The sequence below is a fragment of the Ischnura elegans genome, chromosome 7 (assembly GCF_921293095.1).
Source record: "Ischnura elegans chromosome 7, ioIscEleg1.1, whole genome shotgun sequence".
Classification (NCBI taxonomy): Eukaryota; Metazoa; Arthropoda; class Insecta; order Odonata; family Coenagrionidae; genus Ischnura; species Ischnura elegans.
The window spans coordinates 104,712,214-104,727,795 of record NC_060252.1 but is presented as its reverse complement, the minus strand read 5'-3'; the positions used below and the strand labels follow the sequence as shown (position 1 = coordinate 104,727,795).

Below are 15,582 nucleotides of genomic sequence, written 5' to 3'. Positions count from 1 at the left end.
TTGAATACATGCGACGGCGTGGTTATGATTCATTTATTGAAGTGCAGACGTATCGGAGTTGTTCATTGTGACTTCAGGGCTATTATTTGATCTATTTTTCCTCCATTGAAAGCGATAGATTGCGTAAAGATGAAGGAATTTGGTTATTCTTAGGCTAATCCTAGCAAGCTTCATGTTACTGATTCCATCATGATATCAGGGTATTTTAGTGAAACTGTAGTCTTCGTCGGTGCGGAAAGTCGATGCCGAGAAATGGAAAGGTAGCTGATGTGCATCTGAAATGTTTTATAGTTCATCACAAAGTGAGACTTGCGTATAATATTGGCGAAAGCGTATACTCATGTGAAATGTGTATTCTTTTGGCAGTCCGGCAGAGAGTCTTATGGTGAACTTATTTCCACCTCGAAGCTGTCGATGATACTTTCAACTTAAAAATACCTTGCCTGGAGGGCGACAGGAAGCTCTGAGGAAGCCAGACTATTAATGTTTCAATTTAGTAGCGATAATATAGACGACCTTCCAACACAATCTACCATCTTGTGACTCAAACCCCGAAGCCACTTCCTATTCTGCAGAAAGAATCGGTCAATCGCACTTCGATCAATATAATAAACACAACGTCTTCAGGTGTTAATAAGTTACTTTGGTAATGAAATCCTTTCTAAATTAGCATTAAAATGTGAATGTTTTCCAAACAGAGTCTTTAATACATTTTGGGAGCTTTTCTCACGATATATCTGAAACCTACTCAGGCGAGCTCATCGTCATTGCGATCGGTTGTCACTTAAAAATTCCGTATCGGAAATCTTAGAGGGATGACCTTCGACGATGACCATGATTACTTGCACTCTCACTATCACTGGAACCCGTGGTGAAAATAATCCCAATCCAATTTCTATTTGGTTTTAACTGGGGAAAGAGCAACATAGGACTGCACATTCTTAGGGCAACTTTGGGTTTGACTTTCCCTCAAACACCCCATTTCCCCTGTGGTGCACATCAGTCCTATCTTTATACGATGGCCTGACAACCTTTAAATGGATCCTCGGTTTATCCTGACAACCAACTAAATGGAAATTGCTGATCCACACGTCTTCCTCTATCTCCACAGTTTCCAAATCAAGGGCCGCGGAACATTCCTCTTGTGACTCAACTTTTTCTGAAAAGCAAGCCGGCGTAAAATAAAATCAAAGAACGCTGCGATTCATTTTTTGTGACCACCTCTGGATTCCATTATTTTCCATCTACAACTTCCTTTATCTTTCGGGGTAAACTATAGGACAAGATAATGTTTAAATATTTTCATTAATTTATAACAAAATATAGGTAAGTTCTAAAAATACCCAAAAGCCATTTTATTAATCCGCACTGATGAGTGTAAATTAATGTGGAAGATGAATGCTGTAGACGTAGTAGTTTTCCTTAGGTTGAGTTGCAAAGTTCATGAAGTTGACAAAACGGCTAATTTTTCGGTGCGCTGAGTCATTTATTGCACTGGCCGTGTCTGCATTTTTCAATTTTTTTGTGATAAAATAAATCAGAATTTAGGATAAAATTTCCTTTAAAATGACATATAGTTCATTATTATAGCATGCAGTGATGCCAGGATATAAATTTACAAAATACAGCGGCACATCATTTTGACGCCGAAAGTAGAATAAAACGCTGTCTTCTTGGCTGGCACTCGAATGCATGAGGATCAACGTTGCTCTATATTTTCATATTTCCTCCCTTGATTTTAAACATCATGGGATTTTCTATGTCCTTCCGTAACTGAAATTGAACAAGTGCCATAAATAATTTGAGTCCATCGTAACCATCGAGAAACACCTATCTCGATTTTTGTTGTGAAGTTGAGTTTTAATTATTCTACGGCGGCCGAATTATCGAAAAATCTCAGTTTCAAGTTATTCAGTCAATGAAATATGGAAATATAATTTATATTAGTTATCTTATCTCACATAGCACACGGGTTTATCATTCCGTTTATTATACTCTTATTTTTCCGTAATGCTCATCCCGACAGACGGCAAGCATCGAGGCTTTTCTTATAATTTCCTCCGTGGGAATGCAGACGAAAATTTTTTCTGGGGTGTTATTGCACAGAGGAACAATGCACCACTTGTAATTTTTCCTTACTTCACCCATGTTCTCCTTTAAACGCAACGTGGGTCTTCCAAACCTGCAGTTTGGGCTTGGATCTTGGACTCCTACTGAACTATGACGTCACGGCCAAAGATTAGTGGGGGCGGTATTTTTTAGCCCGCGAAACTCGGGAGACTTTTGGGAGTCATTTTCTAGTGTATAAATTGAATTTTAAGCGGAAAAAAGTATATTGCGGTACTAAGTGTTTACTGTAGTATATCAGCATACTGTTTATAAAAAGTATGCAATTTCCCTATTAGTTGGGAAAGTTTCCTTCGTTTGATAGGGTATTAATTATTATCCTTATTTAAGGCAAGCGCTACCTTGGTACTCAGCTACCTGCAAGCAGCCTGCATCGTAGCGGCGCTCAAAGCTTCGCACCGAGGTGGCATCACTTGGCAGCTGCTGGAACCAGAATGACGTCACACGGACTTTTCATATCATTCATGCTTAGCCGTCGCATTTGTGCGAGCTCGAAAATTTTCATTTTCCATTCAATCGCGAAAAATTGTTATCGTCATTTAAAAATGTTAAAGCGTGAAATACATAATTTAGGGGTAATAATTTTTCGATTTAGGCAATAAAAAATAATGGGAAACCACCCTATTGTTCATTCATGTAGACACTTATGGACTGTATCATAAGGTCATCGTTTTCATCCCTTTGATGGTAGCCTGAGCGATGGGTTTTTCAAGGAGAAAAAGAATGATCGCTCGAACCATCATTTTCTGAATCACACGGTCATAGGCGGATCTAGGGGGAGGGGCACGGGGGTACCTGCCCCCCCCCCCCCTCAGACCCTTAAAAATATGCAAGATTTTTAGTATGGTCCCATTATCATTGCGTTCGTTTTGTATGACGAAGTATCCATGGGCCCCCCCCCCCCCCCATAATACAATCCTGGTTACGGCCTTGCTTATGCCCCCCCCCCTGAGACATAAATCCTGGATCTACCCCTGATCGCTTGTAACTTATTTGTCCACCATCAATGGAGCGATCGCTGCCGCTGAAGGAATAAAAAAATGATCGTGTAATGCAGGCTCAACTTGTATGAGCTGATATACCGTGTTACAATACTTCCAGACAACCTCATGGTAATAGATTAGCTACTCGTGGTTTGTCTTTGTATTAGGGGTGGTCTGGGGTTATAGGGGGCCCTCTGGTTGGCCTCAAGATGGGGGCCTCCGTACAGAGTGATTCGGAGGTGCTCCACAGGAAAACTCTAGGAAATTGCATGGCAGGAAGTTGATTTTGAATCTAATATGGGGGTAGAACACTTACATACCATTTGATAGCTTCATGTTGCTTCAGGCTTCATTGGCAGCATTCCTAGCTAGGACATTATGAACCATTGAGATAAAGGGAAAGGAAGAAATACGGAAGGCACTTATCAATTAAGCTTGTTATGGGTTTCTTACAGCCAGGCCGACAAACATCCAGAGTAATGACAATATGGATTCCAAGCTTTCAGCACTTCGGTAGATGTTGTTTTTATTCTATCGTTTGAGAGTATTCGTGAAGGGATTTAGGTATAAGAATAATTTTTCCATTCTGCGCACTTCTATAATCTGAGTGTAAATAACATCATACGACCATGATTTGAAAATCATTCACATTTACGAACTGATGGCGAAACAATGGTCGTATGAAAAATACATTATTTCACATGAATAGCGACGTAGAATAATATAAAAATGCTGGAAGGAATCCCTAATATACATACATATTGTATTCATCTCGTTATCAGGCCATAAATTAAAATTCATGAATGTTATGTTGGGTGCTTTCGATTCAGGCGACTCTCGCACCACCTTGTGTTAACTTTAGTCAACTCCTAGCCAGCCACGAATGGAAAGCATCGTATGCGCAGTAGTTGATGCGCGTAGAACTTGGTAGAACACAAGGTTAGAATACCAGGAAATTTATCCAAGGAGAACAATGTAAGTGATTCAGAATGAAGATCTGGAATGTTTTTTGTTTATATTATTGACCAATGTTGGATTCTGATCATTGGTCATTTGGATTGTTCTCTTGACCGTTTAAAGTAAAACTTGTGCTGAAAATTGTCCTTCATTTTAGATGAACGAAGAGCAGTTCATATCCTATCTAATTCGACTTAGTTATAGGCATGGCAGGTATATTTAAAAATAATATCACTCAAAATCACAAAAATTTAAAATAACAATAAGAATCATCTCACAATTCTATAATAACTACTGCAAATTAAAAAAATGCATTATTATCCCTGCATATAACCTATTTATTTAAAATGTCACACCTTGAACATATCGCACCCTTGCCAATAACTTATTTAAAAAATGTTTCAATTCCAGTACAAAAATTGATCTCTTATTAAAATAGTGTTATCTCCAGAGCAGGTGAAAGGCACCAAAACAACTATGCATGCGCAATTCCTCTGTCCGCTGTCTCAAACTCAGCCTTTCGTCAGAGTCGGTGTGAGTCCGCCTGTGTTGGCAACTCCAACGAATGGAAAGCAGAAAACAAGACTTGTGTTGACGTATGTCAACTTGCGTCGACGAATGGAAAGCACCCATTGTGTGGACCGTGATTAATTTCAGTTTTTCATGCACACACCAGCAAAGTTTTTCCACATAATTGGATTTTAAACTGGTAACTACTTCCCTGGTACTCAACAGTTGCCATAGTGAAGCAGTTAGTGTACACTGTACGGAGCTGCGGATACGTAGGTCGTACGTTCGGATCTATCTGTTCATGTCGGAATGAGTCACGTAGCATGTGTAGTATGCTGTTCAGCTGCTGCCTTTGGCGCTCCAACAGAAGAGACTTTCGTTGCCTAATGACAATTGACGACATTTCTTACCTATCCTTCCCTCTAATCTTACCCTTGCCTTATATAATCCCCTTAGCTTACGATAACCTGCTTATCAATTTTTTCCCTTAGAAAACTCTAAGAAAGGGATAACTCTCTTACTTAGTGCTATTTGGGTTGTAGTCAAGTGGGTAGAGCACTTATCAGCTGATTGAGAAGTCATGGTTCAAATCCCTAGCCATTGGACATACTAAAAAAAGTCAGTGAAGTTAGAGGTGGCCCAGAGTTCGAACTGGTCTCCTCACCCTGAATTTGTGTTTATTAAATGCCTGTGGCTCCGTATGGGATGAACTCGACCCAGTAATGTGATTTGGGAAATCATAAGTAATGAAAATACTATTAAAAGTTATGTCTCTAGTAATTTATACATGTATTTTCTACATTTTGAGGAAGTAATTTTACTTCTAATCTACTCCAAAGTTTGTGTTAGTTCCCATTACATTCAAGTAATCATTATATCTTGGTAATCAAAGGTGAAAACTTGAATTCAACGCATGCTGATCCAGCAGAAAGGCAGTGCCAACTACAATAACCTCATCGACAGGTGTAAAATTTTTGGTGGGATGTATTTAAGTATGCCTTAAGTCCCTATGTCATCCATTTTAGTTATTATTTTGTGTAATGGCATTAAATAATTTTTATGATGATAGTTTGCATGCTTTTACTGTCTGTTTGATACAATAATGGCAACGCTTGTATGAAGTACACCCATGCCTTACTTAGTGCAATTTCGATTTGCTGAATTTCAATATAGCGCAAATTCATTCATTGGGGAAACTTTCCAATGCTGCTTTGCCTAATCAAATAACCTAAACATTCTCTTGATAAAACTTGAACCTGCAGTACATATATTCGAAATTACTCTCATATTTTGCATATTAATAGTATTTATTCCTTCAAATCATATTCTTTGTTTTTATATTTGTCGAAATCTGCTGTCTTCTAATGGTCATAGACATTGCTCGTCATGCAGTCCGAGAATCCGACCTACGGAAGTAATTCATCTTGTCTCCTTTACTGAATGATATCAGGCAATTAAGATCGTTAATCAAGTTGGAGCTAGTGGAAATGAGAATTTCTAACAATAGGTTCGAGATTTATTTTTTCCCCTCCTAGATTATCAGGCGAATTGACTTCCACGTTAAGGGTCCATCTAAAAGGCACTCAGGTCATAGGGAGAAATGGAGTGGGGACCGAGTTGGGTATGAATAGCATCAACACGTAAAAGGGTCCGAGAGAGATTCTCAAACACGTTGGCTTCTTTCCCGTTCAGTAGTGGTAAGCCGTATGCATCGCAGGAGTACAGTTGTTCAGCAGTAGAAGGTGATTTCGATAGAGACAATCGCATTGAAAACCAAGTGAACAATGGCAAAAAATGGGAATGCGGATAGAAAAATAGAGAAGATGAAAAGGTATAAACCTAGAAGAGAAATTGAAACAGGATCTATTGCTTTGAAAATGCAGGGCGTCAAGGCGACATTTTGTGTAAGTTTAAGCTCACGATGTCGACAGTTCGCAGTATTTTTCTGTATAGGGACTAAGTCAAAACGTCTGTAACATCAGCCACAACACTGCAGCCAAGCGGTCATTACATTAACGAAGTTCATTGCTGGATAAAAAACAGAAAGACTTTGAACTGCCTGGATTAATCATAAATGGTCAAATGATTTTCCTCTATCACGGGCAGTTATTTGTGCAACATGCGTTGCTTTATTTGAATCTATAGAAGAAGATAAGGGTGGTGCTGCTCCGACACATCAAGGAGAAGCTTCAGACAAAAGGGCCAGGGTGACTCGAGAATAGGGTTGTTTCCTTCATCGAAGAAAACGAAAGGCGTTGATTGCGATTCAGTACCCACCATTAGTGTATTCATATTATACACATTATTTGGTTTTAGAAATCCCAGTTTAGAGGAATGACAATGGTCAATTTTAACCGAATTTGAAAAAGGCCAGATCGGCACCCATGCGATTCCACTCCACGTGACGTCAGAGGGACCTAGTTTCTATATGAGTAGATAGGAGTTTTACATCGTCTGAGATTACCATGCATGCATGCATGCATTCCGCAGGCATGCATGAGGCACAGAGCTCAGGGAAACATCTCTTAATAATCACCAATTAAAACTGCCTATAGTCGGAAATTTTCCTTCCTTTGATAAGGTATTAATAATCCTTATTTAAGCCAAGTGTTACCTGCTAGCAGGGTACTCTACTACCTGCTAGCAGCCTGCATTGCAGCAGCACATACATCATCACACCAAGGTCACCTCACTTTGCGGCAGTGGGAACTAGAATGACGTTACATGGGCTTTTCCCAGCATTCATACTTAGCCGTCACATTTTTGCATGCTTGAAAATTTTCACTTTTCATTTAATCGCGAAAATAGATATCGTCATTTACAAATCTTAAAGTGTGAAATTTATACTCCAGGAGTAATATTCTTTCAATTTAGGCAATAAAAAAATAATATGAAAACACCCTATTGATTCAAGATTGGTTTGAAAATTCGTCACCAGCCGGCAATGCATTGCGAACCCCTGAGCAATTAATTTTGTTTCCGGGTATTAGCCCACCGACTCGTAAGGAGGAAATTTCATAAGCATTTACAAATTTTTTTTAACAGGAAAAAAACGTCTCTGAATGCATACCTAGGATCTTTAAAGATACTATAAATGTTTGTATAAATACGGCTATTTTTCTATGGCTAATGATGGGAATATGTTTGGTTTATATGAAATTTGATACCTAACATCTATGCTACCAGGAACGCATCATCATCTTCCCCATGTTGAAATGGTCTCAAATAATGGTCTCAAATGGTCTCGCTAAGCAAGGCATGGGTGTACTGCAATTGATTTTGTACTTGTACACTTGTAAGTAATTTTAAATTTAATCGTTCTGATAATTTTTCAAGGAGTATTTTTTACATTAATTGATTTATAATTTAAGTGTTGTTGTAATTGAGCCTGATTACATATTTTCTCCACTTGAACCCCATAATTTGAAATAATGACATTTCACAGTTGCTTTCAATAATGAATGATGAATTTAACACTTTTCGTGCCATAGACGTAATATTACGTCCTGTTAATCTTTCTGAAGATTGCCATGGACGTAATATTATGTCTTTCTATTTAATTGGCTTCGTATGCGTGAAGCCGTAATATTTCGCCTGTGGTACTTCTCCAGTTTACTGCTTAGTGGTTGTGTTATTTCAAAAATCAACTGCTGGATGGAAAAAGAGTTCACTTTATGTCTTGAGGATGTGAATTCCTCTGTAGCTACCAGCATCCTTAACTTGGGCCACTTTGTGTGAAAATTCTTTTGCGGAAAGAACAGTTCCTTGAGGGTGCAGTGACCCTATTTGTCATCCAGGATTTATAATTCTTTGCTTGGAACAATACTTTTTATGATTTCCATGCTTTAAATACTTCAAATTGAGCGCAATAAAAAATTATTATGCATGTTATGGCAGTACATCATGTGTTGCAACTTTTTCTATTTTTCGAAAACAGTAGTTTTTCATTGTTAAATGACATATTTAAAGAATAGCAATAGATGTTATTCAACTCATTCATAAAGAAGAGTTAAGTCCATTTTTACTGAAATACACATCAATATAAATATGTTTTTGATGCTGATGTTTTAAAAAATGTTCAAATATAGTGAAAATGGCTGGATTTTTCAGTAGGGCTTTAAAATTAGGAGCTGGCACTCTAAAGTGTTAACTCGCAGTGTTACAGAGTCAATGTAACATATGGTTTTTGATGCATGCTAATTGGAAGCAAATGCATATTAAAAGAAACCACATACATCCCACGTACCTCCTGATTCTAATTTCTGGTTATACCTGCCCAGTGGTGCCGACTCCATGGGGCCTGATGGGGGGCCCAGGCCCTCTCAAAAATTTCGTATGGGGGGAGGAAAATACGTGCCACGCTTGTCAATTTTCCCCTAAGTGTCGAGTTATCGAGAGTCTAGTTTGCAGGGTTCTTAATGTTGACGATGTGACTTCTAAAATGCTTAAAAAACTTAAAAATTCACTATTTATAAAATTTCCTGGGCAAGACCCCAGTATGGACCCCCCAATATTTTTTATAAGTCGGCAGCCCTTCCCATGCCCCGTTATGTTATGTTATGATCATACTTTGCACCTGAAGATGATGATAATTTATCGACCCCAGGGTCGCGCTGTATAAAAAAGAAATGTTATTCTGTGAAAGGGGTTTTATTTTTTCCTAAAATTCTATGTGTTAACTAATGTGATTACGGTGTTACAGAAAATATTGGCAGCGCTATTATAATGCTACAACTTTTCCAAGTTTTTAGGTGTTTTATTATTTTATGGCTGTACATTTCATGAATACTTATGATTTGACTAAGCATTTTCCATAACATTGAACACAATACCGAGTGTACAAATATTTCTGATAAAACTAAATGAAGGAAATGGTTCAAGTTATATTGGTCCAAGGCACATGAATAGTTCAAGTATGTAGTCTTGGTGAACTCGATCGGCATGCAGCAAATCCCCACTACCTTATATGTGCATACTTAGAATGCCATTTCAGAATTTTTGGATTGTTTCTCTTCTCTAAATAAAGCCTTTGCTCCTAAAAATGCTTCAGCAGTAGCAACAACTAGCTCCTCCTTCGCTTTCTTTGACTGAGTGACTGTGTGTTCAAATGATAGCTGTCGTTTTGCGGGTCCCCTTTCTTTCGCACGTTTATGTGTATCGCTACTGACGTGCCTACAGCGTGTCAAGTCTTACAAATTTTTTTTCAAATCTTTTATCGCAAGCTTTGCACAGTAATTATCTGTCTTTCACATAAAATTCTTCTGAGCTGAATTCACTTGCCCTGGTATGAATGGTATCACTAGCTTTTGGCATTTTAAAGTTCCTTTCCTTCGTTTGACATTTAAAGCTGGAACCACGATTTAAAAAACAGTTCAACCACAAAACACAACCTATCACGATGGTGTTTTCAAACTGAGTGCTGGGTAGCTGCGGTATAACCATAGTACTGTATAACTTACAGATTGGCCGAAATGTTTCATGTCGTGAGTTCCCTTTCGATACCCCTCAACCAGGTGTTGAGGGAAGGTAGGACAGCAGCTAGATGCAACAAAATCGCTTAGTTTTGATAACAGTTGTTGCCAATCAGTCAGGAAAGGCAGTGAAAGAAGCACACATAACTAAACATAATCGGATTCAAAGAAACGGGAAAAATTATTTCCCATTTATCGATCCTGAAACATCCAGAATGAGACGCTTTCTCTTCTGAAGATTTAGATATTAGATTTGGCCAATGTCGAAATAATTTTTTTTTTGCATTGAAGGTCAATGGAGAGCCGAATATCCGACAATATGCCCGCTAATAAGGAGAACCCCCTCTCCTCTTATCCTTTCTGTTCCTTCCCTTCCACCAACTGCAAGCGCTTTCTGCTTTCAAATAATCATACTTGTCTATGGATGTTTTTAAATGAATCGAATCGCACAGTTGACGGCTGCCGTGGTCACCAGGGCACCCATTTCAATCCGGCCCGGCGGTGTGCCATCTACAGTGTGAAATACAGGTAGTGCTATGTTGAGGCCGCTCTCTGACTAAACGACTTTTCGCCTGCCGCCGCTCACATCACAACGCCGTTAAAATCTGGCCGCTTTCAGATGAGACGACTCTGCCACGCTGTTGGCTGTGCCGTGACCGGCAGCCCATTTGCAGCCAGCGGCCGTGTTTAACCCATTTCTTCCCAACATTGCGTGAACGCAACGCAAACTTTATGATTTTTTTTCTCCGTATTTGTTATAGATAAGTAGTTAATATTTTTAACATAGGTAGTTCATTGCTTTTTTAAATGTTATGAATTTTTTCACGGAAGAAATTTAATAACTTTTGTTTTTACAATGGCCTTTTCATTTATACGTGAGTCGTTATTTTAGGTTATCTTCTAAGTTTACATATTATGTTAAATCTGAGACTCTCGATGATTATATCTCTTTGCAAATACATTGATGCATTTGTATTATAGGCCATTGCAACAAATTGGGTGAATTTTACTAAGTGGTTTTCAAATTATTTAAGAATAAAGCAAGTGTTGCGTTCACGCAACGTTGGGAGGACCCCAGTAATCTAGGGAAACGGCGTGCCGCTGCAGTAGTCGTGTAGAGCATTTCTTTTTGGACTGAAAAATGAAATGCTTATGAAGAATATGTTACCTTTTTAAGGTGAAACTTTAGTTTCAGGCAATTGTACAGTATTTTAGTCCGAAATATACATCTACATAAGTGTTGAAGGGTCTTCACTAGGATGTTTGGCAGGTGGTGAGTTTTCACCGAGTTGTGACTTTGATATTTTTAACTTCACGTATCGAGCAAGATTAAATCAGCGTTTACTTGCGCTATAGTGGGAATTTACTGTGATCTACACTAAAAGGTGCATAAAAACTTTGCTATAGAGTTATCCAGAAAATATAATGATTTCTGTAGGCGTCTGCAATTTCAAGATATACTGGCATCCTAAGGTAAGAATGATCTGCTTACCACAGTTGACAAGTATGCAAAAAGCAAGTGAGTATGTGAGGGTTAGCTAATAGATCGTAAATTCGTATTTACGTGGTGTAGTTGACTAGGATCCAAAGGGAAGGTAGTGGGAGGGTAAAAAGCATAGTTAGGCTGGGCGGGGATATCCCGGCACCAATGGGTCTCCGTGCACAGCGGGGGTTGGCGAGTGAGCAAAATGAATGGAGAGATAAGAGGGATCACATTATCGCAGTATTTTCTGAGAAATTCATGCCCACTGGCCGCTGACGATAATGAGCTGGTAAGGCTCCAAAAGAGGGTGCAGGTCATTTCGAAAGAAATCTTTTGAGAACTATGAGTGACTATGAATGCACAGGTATTCCAAGAAAAATATTTCTTGGTATATTGACTCAGGTAGAACGATTGTTGAACAATCGTTCCCTCCAGATAACCTGAACTCACATTTGCAGCTTAAGTTGTTCACTATCGCCAGTGATCATAGTGCGTGAAATTCTCAGAAAATATTCCAATAGCGTGGTATTTCTTCCGTTCTGATGTTTAGTGGTTATTACACCATGACAAAAAATATTACTGGTGTAAGGACGCGTTCCTAATATGCGTCAAACGATGTCCCGGAGGCGTTTTGTTGAACCTAAAATGTTCTTACGCCTGACTGGTAACAGAAGTTTGGACCAGGAGGATAAGTTTTCTAAGATAGGTCCATACTTAGCGAGCTCAACCAAATATTTCTACGGTTTGATGCAATTTCTCATAAATTATCTTTTGATGAGAAGATGATGCCATATTTTGGCGAAAGTGAAGGAGCAATTACTCATTATCAATATAAGACACTTTGTTATCTCCGCGATATAGAAATTCGTATTATTTGACCGGTTTCATTATATTTTCTGTACTTTATAATGGTGTAATAGCCGAAACCGGTCAAATAGTATAAATTTTTATAAATACTTTGTGCAAGTCACAAATGGTCTGTTATTGATAATATGGACCTTCTACCACGTACAAGCTTCAAGTTTCGATTTGAGCAACTACACTTTTAGTCACTAAACTTGCCATAATATGGGACCTAACTGAATAAATAGTTTGCGAAATACAGTAAGGAAAGACAAGGTTGGCTACATTATTGTTCGTGACGAAAAAATTCACGACGAAGATGCCGAGTTTGTAGCAGCCAGATGTTTAGTGATTACCAAAAGTGCAATATTCATTAACATACTGATTGGTCCTCTTAATTTCATGAACAATACCAATTTTAATCAATATTTTGGGTTAATTATATATTTGGGTTACAATAAAAGCGAATTATTTGCAAAAATAAAAGAGTTCCGAAAAAAAAAAAGCAAAACGGCTCATTTGACCCGGGGAACTCCCAACGTTGCGTATACGCAACGTTTCACCAACCGCAAACTAAAAACAATAAAAGTATAAAAATCGATAATTTGCCTTATTTGAGTCTGTTTTATTGCTAATTCATCAAAATATTTGGAATTTTTAAGTTATTACCATGCTTGGGATTTAATGGGTTAAGTCAACAGAATTGTTACATAAGACCCACACTCAAGGTTTTCCTGCAACAAGTTATCCAACGCTATCTAATGCGTCGCGGATTGTGCGGATGCACCAGGCTAGACTAAACAAGCTAATTTTTTCCATAGAAATCCTAACAATTTTTACGTAATGAGATGGAGCAAATGAACGTCGGTAGTGTTAAACAATGAAGGCTTACGCTTTGATAGTTATGACTCGTTATATCTGATTCTTTTGTTAAATCGCCTAAAATCGCGAAAAAATGCAAAATTTCATATTTATTTACCAATTTTGCGACATTTCATGTTATTTTGCGATATCGCGTCTCGCAAATTTCACAGATGTCTAAGTTTAAGTAATGGTGTAAGATCCAAGAAAACTTATTATGGAATACCACAAAGTTAGCAATGAGTTAACGAATTTCTTTATGGCAATTATTTTTACTCTTTTCTCCTGCAAGTAAATTCTTGGATTTTTTCCCTGTATTTGTGATTATAAAATGAGGTCCCATTATTAAGAGGTGCAATTCGAAAGGTGAGTATTTGCTCTTGCAATGAGTATATAAATATGGGAGTTGAGTGTCTCATTCCCAGTTAAGCCTACAGTGGTGTCGCAGTGCGTTGACTATATTCTGTGTTGCTGGTGCCATCTGGTGCCATTCCTTCATTTTTGCTCAGTGGTAGACTTCTACCCAACTGAGTGAATGCTTTCCATAATAGTCAGCCAACTCAAGAGCATTGTTATCACTATTTCTGCTACGGAAGTAGGTAATGTCTGCCAGAATAAAATGTGCCAACTTATGTCTTTTTGAATGAAGAAAAATGCAGCAAGTGATGCTTGTCTTGAATTTTGGAATGCATTTGATGTCATATTCTTGTGTATTATTTGACAGTTGAACATATTTACCAGCCCCTAATAGTTAAAATTTGTGGATAAATTTTATTGTAACACCAGAAATTTAGTGTAAATATGAAGAAATTGGCTCACAGTTCAATATTTAATGTAATCTTTTTCCTACATGAAAGGAACTCCAATGACACATTTTTAATATTTCTGAGCCAGGGATTTACTGGTTATTTTATTTTAACTTTGTAATCATTACAGGTCAATGTACATATTTTTAAATCCACCTGTTTTTTTTTATTTGCAGTTGAGTATCTGAAGAATACAGAATGTCTTATTCTGCGTGGACTGGCGTTCGGAAAGTTCTCCTACCCTCAAGAAGAGCTGATGTCCCTTTCTCTGTGAAATTCTGTCAAGATATCAGCCCACAAGCTTGCCCTGCAGAGTCTCACCTCATTATCCCTACTGCTTACTAAAGCATGTTGATTATACCATTCCTTTTTAATTTGTAATTTTTCCTCATATTGTCATGTTATCGGATAGCTTCTTAGCTGGTACTGAATATGTTCTTCTCAAGCATTATTTTTATTTCTTATTGATAGCAATTTCAAAAGAAATATAGTTCTGTATTTACATATTTCTCTTAAATTAGGTACCCATGTGATAAGGCAATTCTCCTTATTGATCAATGTAATTTTAACCCTTGAAATGCTGGTATGAATGTTATTGTACTTAAATCTTCCATGGGAATGTTCATCATTTTTATCTTTTGTTGAAGTTTAATTCTGCCCCATTTTTATACTACAAAATAAATGTAATCCAACCATTGTGCACTTTTTCACCCAAGTGAATTAATTCTCGTGCAAGGTGAATCCGTCCACGAGTCAATCGCAATGCCAGTGACATGGAGGTATGTTTTGAGTTATTACAAGTTTCAGGGTCCCAACACTGCATTAGTGCTTTCACCCAATATGTTAGTTCGGATAGATGATAGAGCACCTCAGCAGGGACTGTCACAATGATGGGATTTTCACATAGGTTGAGAGGGCCAGATCCTTCCTTTGGCTCCCGTGTAGGGCTAAATGTATTGTTTCGGATGTACCTAAGACTTGACTCAGAATTTCACTAAGCTCCTGGAGATAGGACATGTGATTCTGTTGACTTGAAAGGCTTGGAAGTTTCAAGGAAATTCTTTATTGGGAATTTGACTCGTGATCTTAGATAATTAAATGTGGAAAAGTTGAGATGATGGTTAAATGTTAAGTCCCCTGAGCATCATAACTAAATTTGCTTAATTATTCTTTTAGTTTCGTAATAGTAGGTGTAATTGTAAGTTAAGTCTGTACATCATGTAAAGGTAGCACTTTATATCCAAGTGATGGATCTCCTCCAAAAACATTTCCTTCAGGACAAAGGGATTAGGAGAATCCCCTCCCTCTCTAGTTCAACTTTGTGCCTTTACTTGTCAAAGCCCTTCACTCAATTTCCTTGCTGTAATGATTCATGCGGGCCGACCCGAAAGTGTAATGTATTGTTACTTATTATATGTTCTGCCCACTTCTGTTCCCCTGTGGGTTTGGGGATTAAGAATACTCCCACAGTATCCCTGCTTGTCGTAAGAGGCGACTAAAAGGGTTGAGGTTGAACCTCGGATGACTTACTGTCAAGATAC

At 38.0% G+C, this 15,582-nt stretch overlaps 1 long non-coding RNA gene across 1 annotated transcript; it reads left to right on the top strand.

The window, feature by feature from the left end:
• Positions 1 to 4,030: 4,030 nt before the first annotated feature.
• Positions 4,031 to 15,279, top strand: LOC124162431. The gene is made up of 3 exons (XR_006865559.1): positions 4,031 to 4,085; positions 4,519 to 4,776; positions 14,218 to 15,279. It is a non-coding gene; the product is annotated as an uncharacterized LOC124162431 (long non-coding RNA).
• The last annotated feature ends 303 nt before the right edge of the window (positions 15,280 to 15,582 follow it).